Source organism: Podarcis liolepis, assembly GCF_965112155.1.
Source record: "Podarcis liolepis genome assembly, chromosome: Z".
NCBI classification, from domain to species: domain Eukaryota; kingdom Metazoa; phylum Chordata; class Lepidosauria; order Squamata; family Lacertidae; genus Podarcis; species Podarcis liolepis.
The window spans coordinates 6,753,813-6,763,413 of NC_139570.1; the positions used below are offsets into that span (position 1 = coordinate 6,753,813).

General features: G+C 43.4%; 1 long non-coding RNA gene across 2 annotated transcripts; it reads left to right on the forward strand.

Moving 5' to 3' along the window:
- Window positions 1–1,299: 1,299 nt before the first annotated feature.
- On the forward strand, window positions 1,300–9,374 carry LOC310698949. Of its 2 annotated transcripts, XR_014521851.1 has the most exons (4): window positions 1,300–1,468; window positions 1,682–1,834; window positions 7,238–7,305; window positions 7,768–9,374. It is a non-coding gene; the product is annotated as an uncharacterized lncRNA (long non-coding RNA). The 2 variants fall into 2 exon arrangements; XR_014521852.1 differs by lacking the exon at window positions 1,300–1,468 and having other exon boundaries at window positions 1,506–1,834.
- The last annotated feature ends 227 nt before the right edge of the window (window positions 9,375–9,601 follow it).

Sequence of the window (9,601 nt, forward strand, 5' to 3'; positions counted from 1 at the left end):
TCCAAAGTGTACAGGTGAGAGGGGATGCTATCCTTGTAAAAACATAAGAGCATAAAACAAGCCTGCTGGATGAGGCCAATGGCCCATCCAGTCCAACACAAAGTTCTCACAATGACTTAACAAATGTCTGTGGGAAACCTTCAGGCAGCACCTAAGCACAATGGCTTCCTCCCCTCCAGCAACTGGTATTCAGACAGGGCTGTAGCCTGGGGGGGGGGGGTTGGTGAGATGGGCCCCTGCCAGGGGCACAGGCGAGGGGGTGGGCATAAATTGCCTGCTGAGACCCTCCACCAGGTGCTCTGTCCAGCCAGCACTCCCTGCCCACAGCCCAGGCAGGGCACTGGATGGCAGCTGCTCTCAGCTGCTCCCCTCACCCCTTGGCCCTCCTGGCAGCTGGGCTGGCTGGGCAGCCTGATGGGGGAGCCTGCGTGTGCCCAAACACTTCATCCCGTTTGGCCATGAGGTGCCAGCTCTGCATCTCCCGGACCTCACTCAGGGTCAGGGCTGAGAAGGTCCACCAGCCTCGGCCCCTTATGCAGCCTCACCACTTCACTGCCCACACTCCTGACCTTCTAGGCATCGGGGGAGAGTCACCAACTTCAAAGCCTGCCTACTCTGGAGTCACTTCTCTCTCTCTCTCCTTTCGCACACCCTCCCTCAAGGGTGCCAACTTGAAGGTAGGTAATCAAGTCCTGTATAATTGACCACAAGACAGAGCGCGTGCATTTGAATGGCAATGCCCATTAACTGGGGCAAGAGAACCTCCTCAAATATTTTAGGAGTGTGTGTGACGGAACCTTGGCCCCAAGGAGTAGGCTCCCATGCCCTTCTCCCTATGAAAGTGGGGTGCTCCCCACTTTATGTGATTTCACTCATGCAGGCAGGGGCCTGGAACATAATGTCACACAATGGTAAGTTAATCAACGCAGAGTCTTCTTCATAAACAGAATAAAACTTTGCTGAAGAAAATAAACTTGTTCAGAAACAGCATAGTTAAAGAGCATACGCAGAGTGCTCATAGCAGCTCTCTGACTCTTCACAGAGGCAGTCTTAGTTAGTGATTTACTAGTCCTGGAGCCACTCTGTCTGCAACAACCTTTGTCTCATGATACATAACCCGCGCGTAAGTGGGGAAATGCCTATATAGTGGTACCTCGGGTTACATACGCTTCAGGTTACATACACTTCAGGTTACAGACTCTGCTAACCCAGATATAATACCTCGGGTTAAGAACTTTGCTTCAGGATGAGAACAGAAATCATGCTCCGGCGGCACGGCAGCAGTAGGAGGCCCCATTAGTTAAAGTGGTGCTTCAGATTAAGAACAGTTTCAGGTTAAGAACGGACCTCTGGAACAAATTAAGTACTTAACCTGAGGTACCACTGTATACCATCATCTAGGTCAACCTTCCCCATCTTGGTGTCCTGCTTCAATCAGAATTCATTACAAAAAAGAATTCATTACAAGGTGAAGTGTGTGAGGAATCGAATGGGTGTGGGGGGTTGGGGTTGGAGGAGAGGCAGAAAGAAGAGCTAATTTGTTCACAGCTAGGGGGTGCAATCTGGACAGTTCTGTCAGGGGCGCAAGATCACCTAGCTATGGCTCTGTAGTCAGAAGCATAATGCCTCTGACAGTGGAAGTAGAACATAGGCTCACACATTTTTATTGGCCCTTTTATAGGTTCACTGATGCCCCAGCCTGGCCTTGAGGGCCAGAAGACATCATCCTGTAAAAACAAATTTATGGGAGAAATCTTCACCCCTGAAAAGAGAAGGTCAAGACAACCTCCATTTAAAGAACAGATGAGTATCATTTGAAAAGCATTACAGATAGGTAAGTTGCAATCTGCACACATTCAGATCTCTCTAAGGTCTCAGGCAGAGGACTTTCACACCATCTGCTAACTGATCCTTTTCACTGGAGATACTTGGGGATGTTAAGCATGCAAAGCATGTTCAGTGCCACATAGATCTGGCTCCTACACACAAATGCTTCTCCTCATGCCCCTCCTCCACCAAAAGCATTTGCAGAGCTCACATCACTTTCTTGTTGCTCAATTTCCTGCTTTCCCTCTTACTTCTGTGTAGGTCATGCATTGCTTCATCAATATTTGCCGTACTGTTCTGTTGAATCTGCATGAAACAAACAACAAAAAAAGGACATGTACTGTAATTTCCCTTCTTTTTCTGTGCCTTTGCCTCTGCTCCACTCATACATGCCAAAATTATTGTTGTTGTTGTTGTTGTTGATGATGATGATGATGATGTTTAAGAAATTAAAAGGCCAAGTGCCAGAGAACACTAGCCCAGGCAGTGTTAACTTCATGTGGCTGGAAATTACACGGAGGGCAACCCATCCATACGGTGCCTTAACCTGTCTTACATGAGACAAAGGGCTTTCCTAGCAATATTCAGGGTGGTGAGTTGCAAAGAGGCTGAAGATGTTGGTAGGACCCTCCAAGGACAGTTTGCCTAGGGTCTGCCAAAACTCAGAGTCAATAATGGCTATATTCATTTACAACTTGAAATCTCTCCCAGCTAATCTGAGCCTATGTTATGTGTAAATCTTGATCCACAAATGTAGGAGGTTAGATGATAGGAATGACCACTGTGTTACATCCTGTTATGGTTCATCCTGGAACTCCCATAGCTTCTGACCTTTTCTCCTCAGAACAACACTTAGTCTAAACCGACAATTCACACTGGTCAGAGTGAAGTGGTGTGAAACCGAAACCTCGTGCACCAAAGTCCACCAACTCCCATCCTCTCCAAAGAGAAAGTGGCATGATGCTTTTTAACACATTCTGGATGGTTAAATGGAAATACTGATAATTCCAGTATGGATCTTTTACAAATGTCTTTTGTGGCAGAACAAAAAGAAGAGTACTTTATTCCAGAATAGCAGTGGAATATGATAAAGTTGTGTGAAAAGATGCCAAAACAATTCATAATCAATAGCAACTATGTCACCGTAAAAGGTAAGAGCTGAGAGGTCGTAAGTGAAGTTGTTTAGCAAAATGGGGTAGGAAACAGAGAGGCAGAGACAAGGAGACAGAGAAGGGAGTAAGGCAGTCTGTTGGACACCATCAGCTGGCCACCTCTGTGCCAAAGAATACCCCCCCCCCCACATCTTCCCTTGAATTTATTTGAAAGAACTGAAAAATGGCTAGATCTTGACCAGGTGCCTTAGCAGGAGGAAAGGGGACCAGAGTGTGCCTTCAATTTTGCTATAATTCCTCAGCCCAAGAGACTTGTCAGGGGATTGATTGCAAGGTGAGCTTGGCTTCAGCTTATTGTCTGGCTCCCTGCATGGAACATTTGATCATTTATCATGCCATCGATCCAATAAACAACACCCCACTGTCATCTGTTATTTTTGTTCTGTGCCTTCCTGGTTTGCAGGGTAAGCATGAGTGTAGGAAGGAGAAAACATATTTTATATAGAGAGAAGATGCCCAACTTTTCAAAAAGAGACAGCATTGCCTCATTGTATGCTGCTAGACAGCTTTTTAGTTAAGGTCAGCTTTGTCAGCTTTTTTCTTCTTCTCTCTCTCCCTTCCACCATGCTGTCCAAGAAGACTACAGCTTCTTAAAATGTTTCCTATTGTCCATAACTCTGTCAGAGCTCAAAGGCAATGACAACGAGTGCTCAGTTGAGTTGTACTCTGCTAGGCTTGCAACTTTTAAAACTCTGGATAAGGGGCAAATAGCTCAATGGTTCTGCTTTGTATGCAGAAGGTTCCAGATTCAATTCCCAACATCTCTGTAACATAGGATTGCCAAATATCCAGAATTTCCCAGACATACCCGGAATACTGCAATTGAAAGCAGTGTCTGGATGAAAATTGGAAAAATGTCCAGGAGAATCCAGACGTATAGCAACCCATGTCGGCAGAGTCATTTTTGCCAATTTTCCTTAAAAATAGCTCAGAAACGTCAACAAGAAAAAGTTCAACAACTTTGGTCAAAAAGGAAAGGAAAGGAAAGGAAAGGAAAGGAAAGGAAAGGAAAGGAAAGGAAAAAAGGAAAGGAAAGGTCAACAACTTTGGCAAAAAGTTTTCTGGATTTTTACTTTTTGAAATATGGCAACCCTGCTAAGATTCTTTCTCTTGACAATCTGGAGAACCACTATCAGATGGCGTCAGCATTATTGAGGGATGCACCAGTCGACCAGTATGTTGAACATTTCCCCCCCATTTGAATTCATAAAATGTATGCGGATGTTAGACTATGTGTAATCTTTCTTGAGCTATTCTTTATGGAGCTAGTGTAGTTTTGTGACAATGATCATTCATGAATTCATTCATTAGCCCATGTGATATTTATATGTTTTCCATTAATCATTTGTTTATTTTCCATTTTCCATCGCATTTCCTCCTCACTTTCCCAACCAAAAAAATGTTTCTTTTTTTAAAAAAAAGGTTTCTTTGTTCCATCAGAGTGACTGAGCACTTTAATCCACTTCAGTCTTACAAACCTAATATTCAAGAGCATTGATAAGACAGCTTCTTGCCTTCCTATTAAATCTATATGCAGTCTGTTAGTGGCAAGGAAAAATAGGTATAAAAGAGGATAATTCCCTGGATGCTAAGTGTGAGAGAACCCAGCAGACATTTAAAATCACAAAATATGCAGCAAAGTGAGACATTTGAAATATAGGCTGCTGGACCTTTAAAATATGCCCCTAAGAGTTCCAAAATGGTCCCCACTTCCCTTTGCACAGAAAAAAACAAACAAACCCTACACGTTTGGTAAGTTTAAAAATATTTACTTAACAAACTCTCCAAAGGTTCTTGTGCTTTTCCATACAGCACTCAGAAAACACAGACAGCAATACTTAGGTTAGTTTCAAAGTGATGAAAGTTCCTATATTGTTGTTATAGGAAAACAAAAAATAGCATATGAAAGCAATGTGGTCTGAGCTTGGATCTGGTGGTCTGAGCTTCTCTGGTGAACTGAGGGGGGTGGACCAGGGCAAGAGGGGGTTGCCTGGCAGGAGAGCTTACTCCGTGGCATTAACCACTTCATGCATAAATTAGCCTTGAGCATGTTGATTATATTAGGCTGGCTATCCCACACATTCATCTATGACCAGCAGTGGACGTTGGCGAGATCCAGCAGTTGCTGTTTTTCTTTACCATTGCTTATATCCCACTTCTCTGTTAGTATTTTCATGGCAACTAATCAAATCCAAGAATGCATAATAGGCTTACATTAAATCAATGCAAAACTGACATGTTGAAGACTTCCCCTTGCTCTGCTATAAATTGAGGGAGCTGAATGGTGCAACAGGGGCACAAATGCAGGTAGTTGATGGTGGCTAATAATATCAGAGTCCTCAGCCCCTCCCTCTGCTACTTATAGTTAATGTTCTTTACCAGCTACTGAAAGGCTGCCATTGGGAAAGAGCAGGTGAAACGCCCGTGAGCTGCTTCCAGACAGTGTAGGAGATACAGAGCTAGGTGTTGCAGTGCAGAAAGCAGGCTACATCTTCTTACACGCGTTATGGTAGGGTCCCAGGTTCAATCCCCGGTGCCTCCAGGTAGATCTGGGTGATACTCCTGCCTGAATATATACTAAGGAAACCACCCTGAGCCTTGTTAATGTTGTTGCTTCTCCACCCATCCTCTACAAACATGCAAGCAATATTAAACACCCTCGTATTGTCTTGCAATTTCCTCCTGGGTGGTAAACCAGACTGGGGGGCAGATAGAGAGATCAGGGGAACGGGCAGAGGTGACCGTATCAAGGAGAAAGTTGGCCCATTCAGATAGCCTCCCCCCCATGCCCTCCCTCCCCACTGAAAAGAAAGGCCTGGATCTGCCACTGCAAATATCCCTAGCTTACACATTTGTTTCTAAGCAAACTCATCTTCTGTGTAGATAGCTTGGAAGGCATTAGAATGTTTGGCAGCCACACTTCCATTTAAATACAGCTTGTAGTTTGTGCAAATAATACTGTAGCAGAGTTTACATTTATTTCCTAGTTGCTGCTCGGAAAGATATAAACATATGCAATCATAATCACTGCACGGCTGGTGATCCAGCCATTCTGAGGGAGAAAAAAAACAGTTATTAAGGTGCCATTTCTGGCTAAATAATTTATTAATTACATTACCCACAGCCCATGCAAGTAGAAAAGTGTTCCAAATGTTAATGAATAAATGTGCTGTGCTGTTTAGAAATTAAGTGAGCATACCAGCCACAAATTAGGATCAAAACAAAAATAAAGTTGTCAGACATATAACCATCTCACTTTCAAAATCATGTTCCATTTCTTTTTCAAAGAATTTCACCAAGTGTAACACAGGCTGCGTCTAGACATTGCATTCATTTTATCATTTGATGAGGGCAACATCAGGTGGTGAGGTACACATAAGATCAACCCACAACAGATCAAACTCTGCTGTATTGTGTCATCAGCAGCAGAGAAACAATGGATAATGGTGTCCGGGAAAGTAGTTATTTCATTTTCAAATTGCTTCCTGTGAAACTGCCCCTCTCAAAAGAAACAAATTAACAATAAAGATGTATATTAAAACAAATCCAGTACTGCTAAAGACCAGGCTAAGCACCTTGTTGAAAAAGGAGCATCTTCAAAAGGCAATGGAGTTGGTCCCTGCCTGATATATTATGCGAGGGAGTTTCAAAGCATAGGTGTCACCATACTAAAGTTCCCGTTCCTACCTCATGCATAGATAAGATAGCATATGCAAGAGACCTTCTCCTGCAGAGGGCAGGAATCAGTCAGATCATTACAGCTTCCAGGTATCCTGGTCCTAAGCTGTGCAATGCTTTGTTCACCAGCACCTTGAATGTAGCCCAGTAGCTAATTGGCAGGCAGTAGTAAAAGCAGATGTAACATAGGATGACAGTAAGCATATGATATCATTGTAGGGATTTCGCCCCCCTATCGGACATGAGTCACAAATTCAGCTGAGAATATTTGAGTGATGAAATGCACTCCCCCCCCCATGTTGTTATCACCCCTGTGGTTTCTGGGTGGGTGACATATAGACACATATGAATCAGCCTGCAGTAAAGCTTAGGAAGCAGATAGCTGATACGGCTTATTAAACCTTTGTAGACCTATGATGTTACCTCAGCAGAAACCTGAGATTACAGCATGTCAGGGAGGCTACTAGGCTGACCTGTTGACATAGTAGTTTGCAGTATAAAGAAAGGTGAGTGTATATGAAAAGTGAAATTCCTAAATATATTATTTCTTCCATCTACAGCCTGAAGTGGTATAGAGCATCCATCGTTCAGTCTCAGAAAGGGCCAGTTATACCATTCCCATAGCAATGTAAGAATCCCGTCCCATTGTGATATGATGATCCATGTAAAGAAGGTGTCTACCGGCATACCTCCTTCCTTCCAAGTATTACTGGAGAGGTGTGGGAAGGCACCAGGGAGAAGGAGCCCCCACACCACTGCAGGCAAATAGTCCTGAAGGTGTGTAGTTTGGTGAGGCAAAATGGAAATTCATTACCAAGCAGATTTTCGTAATAAGAAACCTTTCAGGCTCCCAGTCTATACTAGCTGTGCCAGCTCTTGGGGAAAAAAAGAGAAAATAACCCAGTGCTTGTACACCAGGGATGGGGAACCCTTTTCAGCCCAGAGGGCTACATTTGCTTCTGAGGACCACATGCTGGTGGTGGGTGAGGCCAGAGGCAAAAATGGGCAGAACAACAATTGTAACTGTTACCTTTCTAAAGTAGGCTGCTTTCTACACATGCTCACACATCCCTCTCTGACTTCCATTCAGGCAAGCAAGAAGCATGATCAGAGCTCAAAGGCACATTCCAGAAAGAAACGCTCAAGGAGGGTGTGGAACGAGACTGTTGTAGCCTGGGGAGAGTTCTGAGAATCAGAAGGAGAGGCCTGGGTAGGTGCATATGGCCTCAAGGCCTGAAAACCTCCACCCCTGCCATACATGCTTGAATACCAATTATTTAGTCATTTCTTGTACTAATTTGTTTCAAATGACATGTATCCCATAGATTAAAAAATGTGCACAGTGGCAGCTCTTGCATCCTATGGAAGCAGCTTGTGCTAAATGCAATTAATGGCATCTGACATTTGTGGAAAGTGTTTTCCTAAAGAGTGAACGTCAGTCATGTGTGACGAGGAACAGGAGAACAAAGGAGTCATGCTAGGAGATTAAATTAGAATATTATCCTAAATTTCCAACGTTTATGTTTTGCTGCAGAGAACCTCCCAGGAACCTTCATACTAAAGTAAGGAAAAATTGATTTTATATTACCAATTTGAGGATACCCAGCAACGGGTAGCTACTGACTCATTCTCTTTGTGAGATTTTCAAGACATGTCAAATGCAATTGCTGTTTTGATAGCAGAGGTCTTTCTCCTTTGGAGCAAACAGTAAGAAATATTCTGCCATGAATTAAGGAAAACATTTGAATTTTGCCAAGGTTCCCCTTCTTACTAACTTGCCTTTTTGACCTTTGCTATGATGGGTTGTACATATCTGCAAAAGACATGTTAAGTGCTCTTTACAGTAAGAATCCTAAGTCCTAAAATGGAAGGACCTTCCCATCACCGAGGCCACCTGAGCATCAAGTGACAGCAGTGAATCTAGAAATACCCCTGAGCTATATTTGTCTCCAGGCACTGTGGTCGTCTGCAAGTAATTCCCACACAGTGGGGTTAATGTTGCCAGCTTTCATGTCATGTTTGCAGACATCTTTGTAATAACGATTGGTCTGCCAACAGGCCTGGTGCCTGAAGCCAGTCCCTCATGGAACACATCCTTGGGGATCCTGCCATAGACATGACCAATCCAGTGTAGATGTCACTGAGACAGGAGCAAAGGACTGGAGATGAGGGAGGATGAGGACTGAGGGGAACCTAAACTGACAGATTTCCCTGTCCCTTCTCATTTTCTTACATTACAAGGTTCCTGGTCCAAGATGAGTATAAGGTGCAGTGTGCAGCCTGTTCAACCTGGAATTAGCTTCAGATCCTTTGATGTAATTATTTTGAAGCAAGTGGCTTGTGGACTGTGGCCAAGCTCCAGGTCAAATCACATCCATCTCCCAGATACCAGCTCAGGACAAAAGGGAGAGCAATCACACACAAAGCAAATGGAGTCATGCATGGGTCCCATCTAGATGGCAGAGATAAACTGTTCATCAGAAAATACAAAATTCCCCAGAAAGACAAATCTCCAAATTCCAGATCCAAGTTTCATGAAAGACCTAATTTTATTTGTGAAGAAAATAGCTAGAAAGCATGCTTGGACCAGCAAGGGGAGGGAGGTCCATTGACAGGTGAGGCAGAAAGACTATTTTCAGAGTTAATTTATATCTTTGTGGAAGGGAAGAAAAATGTGAAAAGAGCAAAGCAGATAATAATGTTCCTGGTGACAAAATGTTAACTCTTCTGACATTAAAAAGTAATATGTTTTAGTTCACATAAATGTTATCAGAAGTGTGGTGGGGAAATCTTAGTCATATGTCACTGATGTCCCCAGTTCAAATTATTGCTCATGCATGAAATGGAATCTTCATATCAAGAGACCAGAAAAGTATCCAATGTGCTATATGTATGTGCATCTTTCTCATAATTTTTCCCAGCTA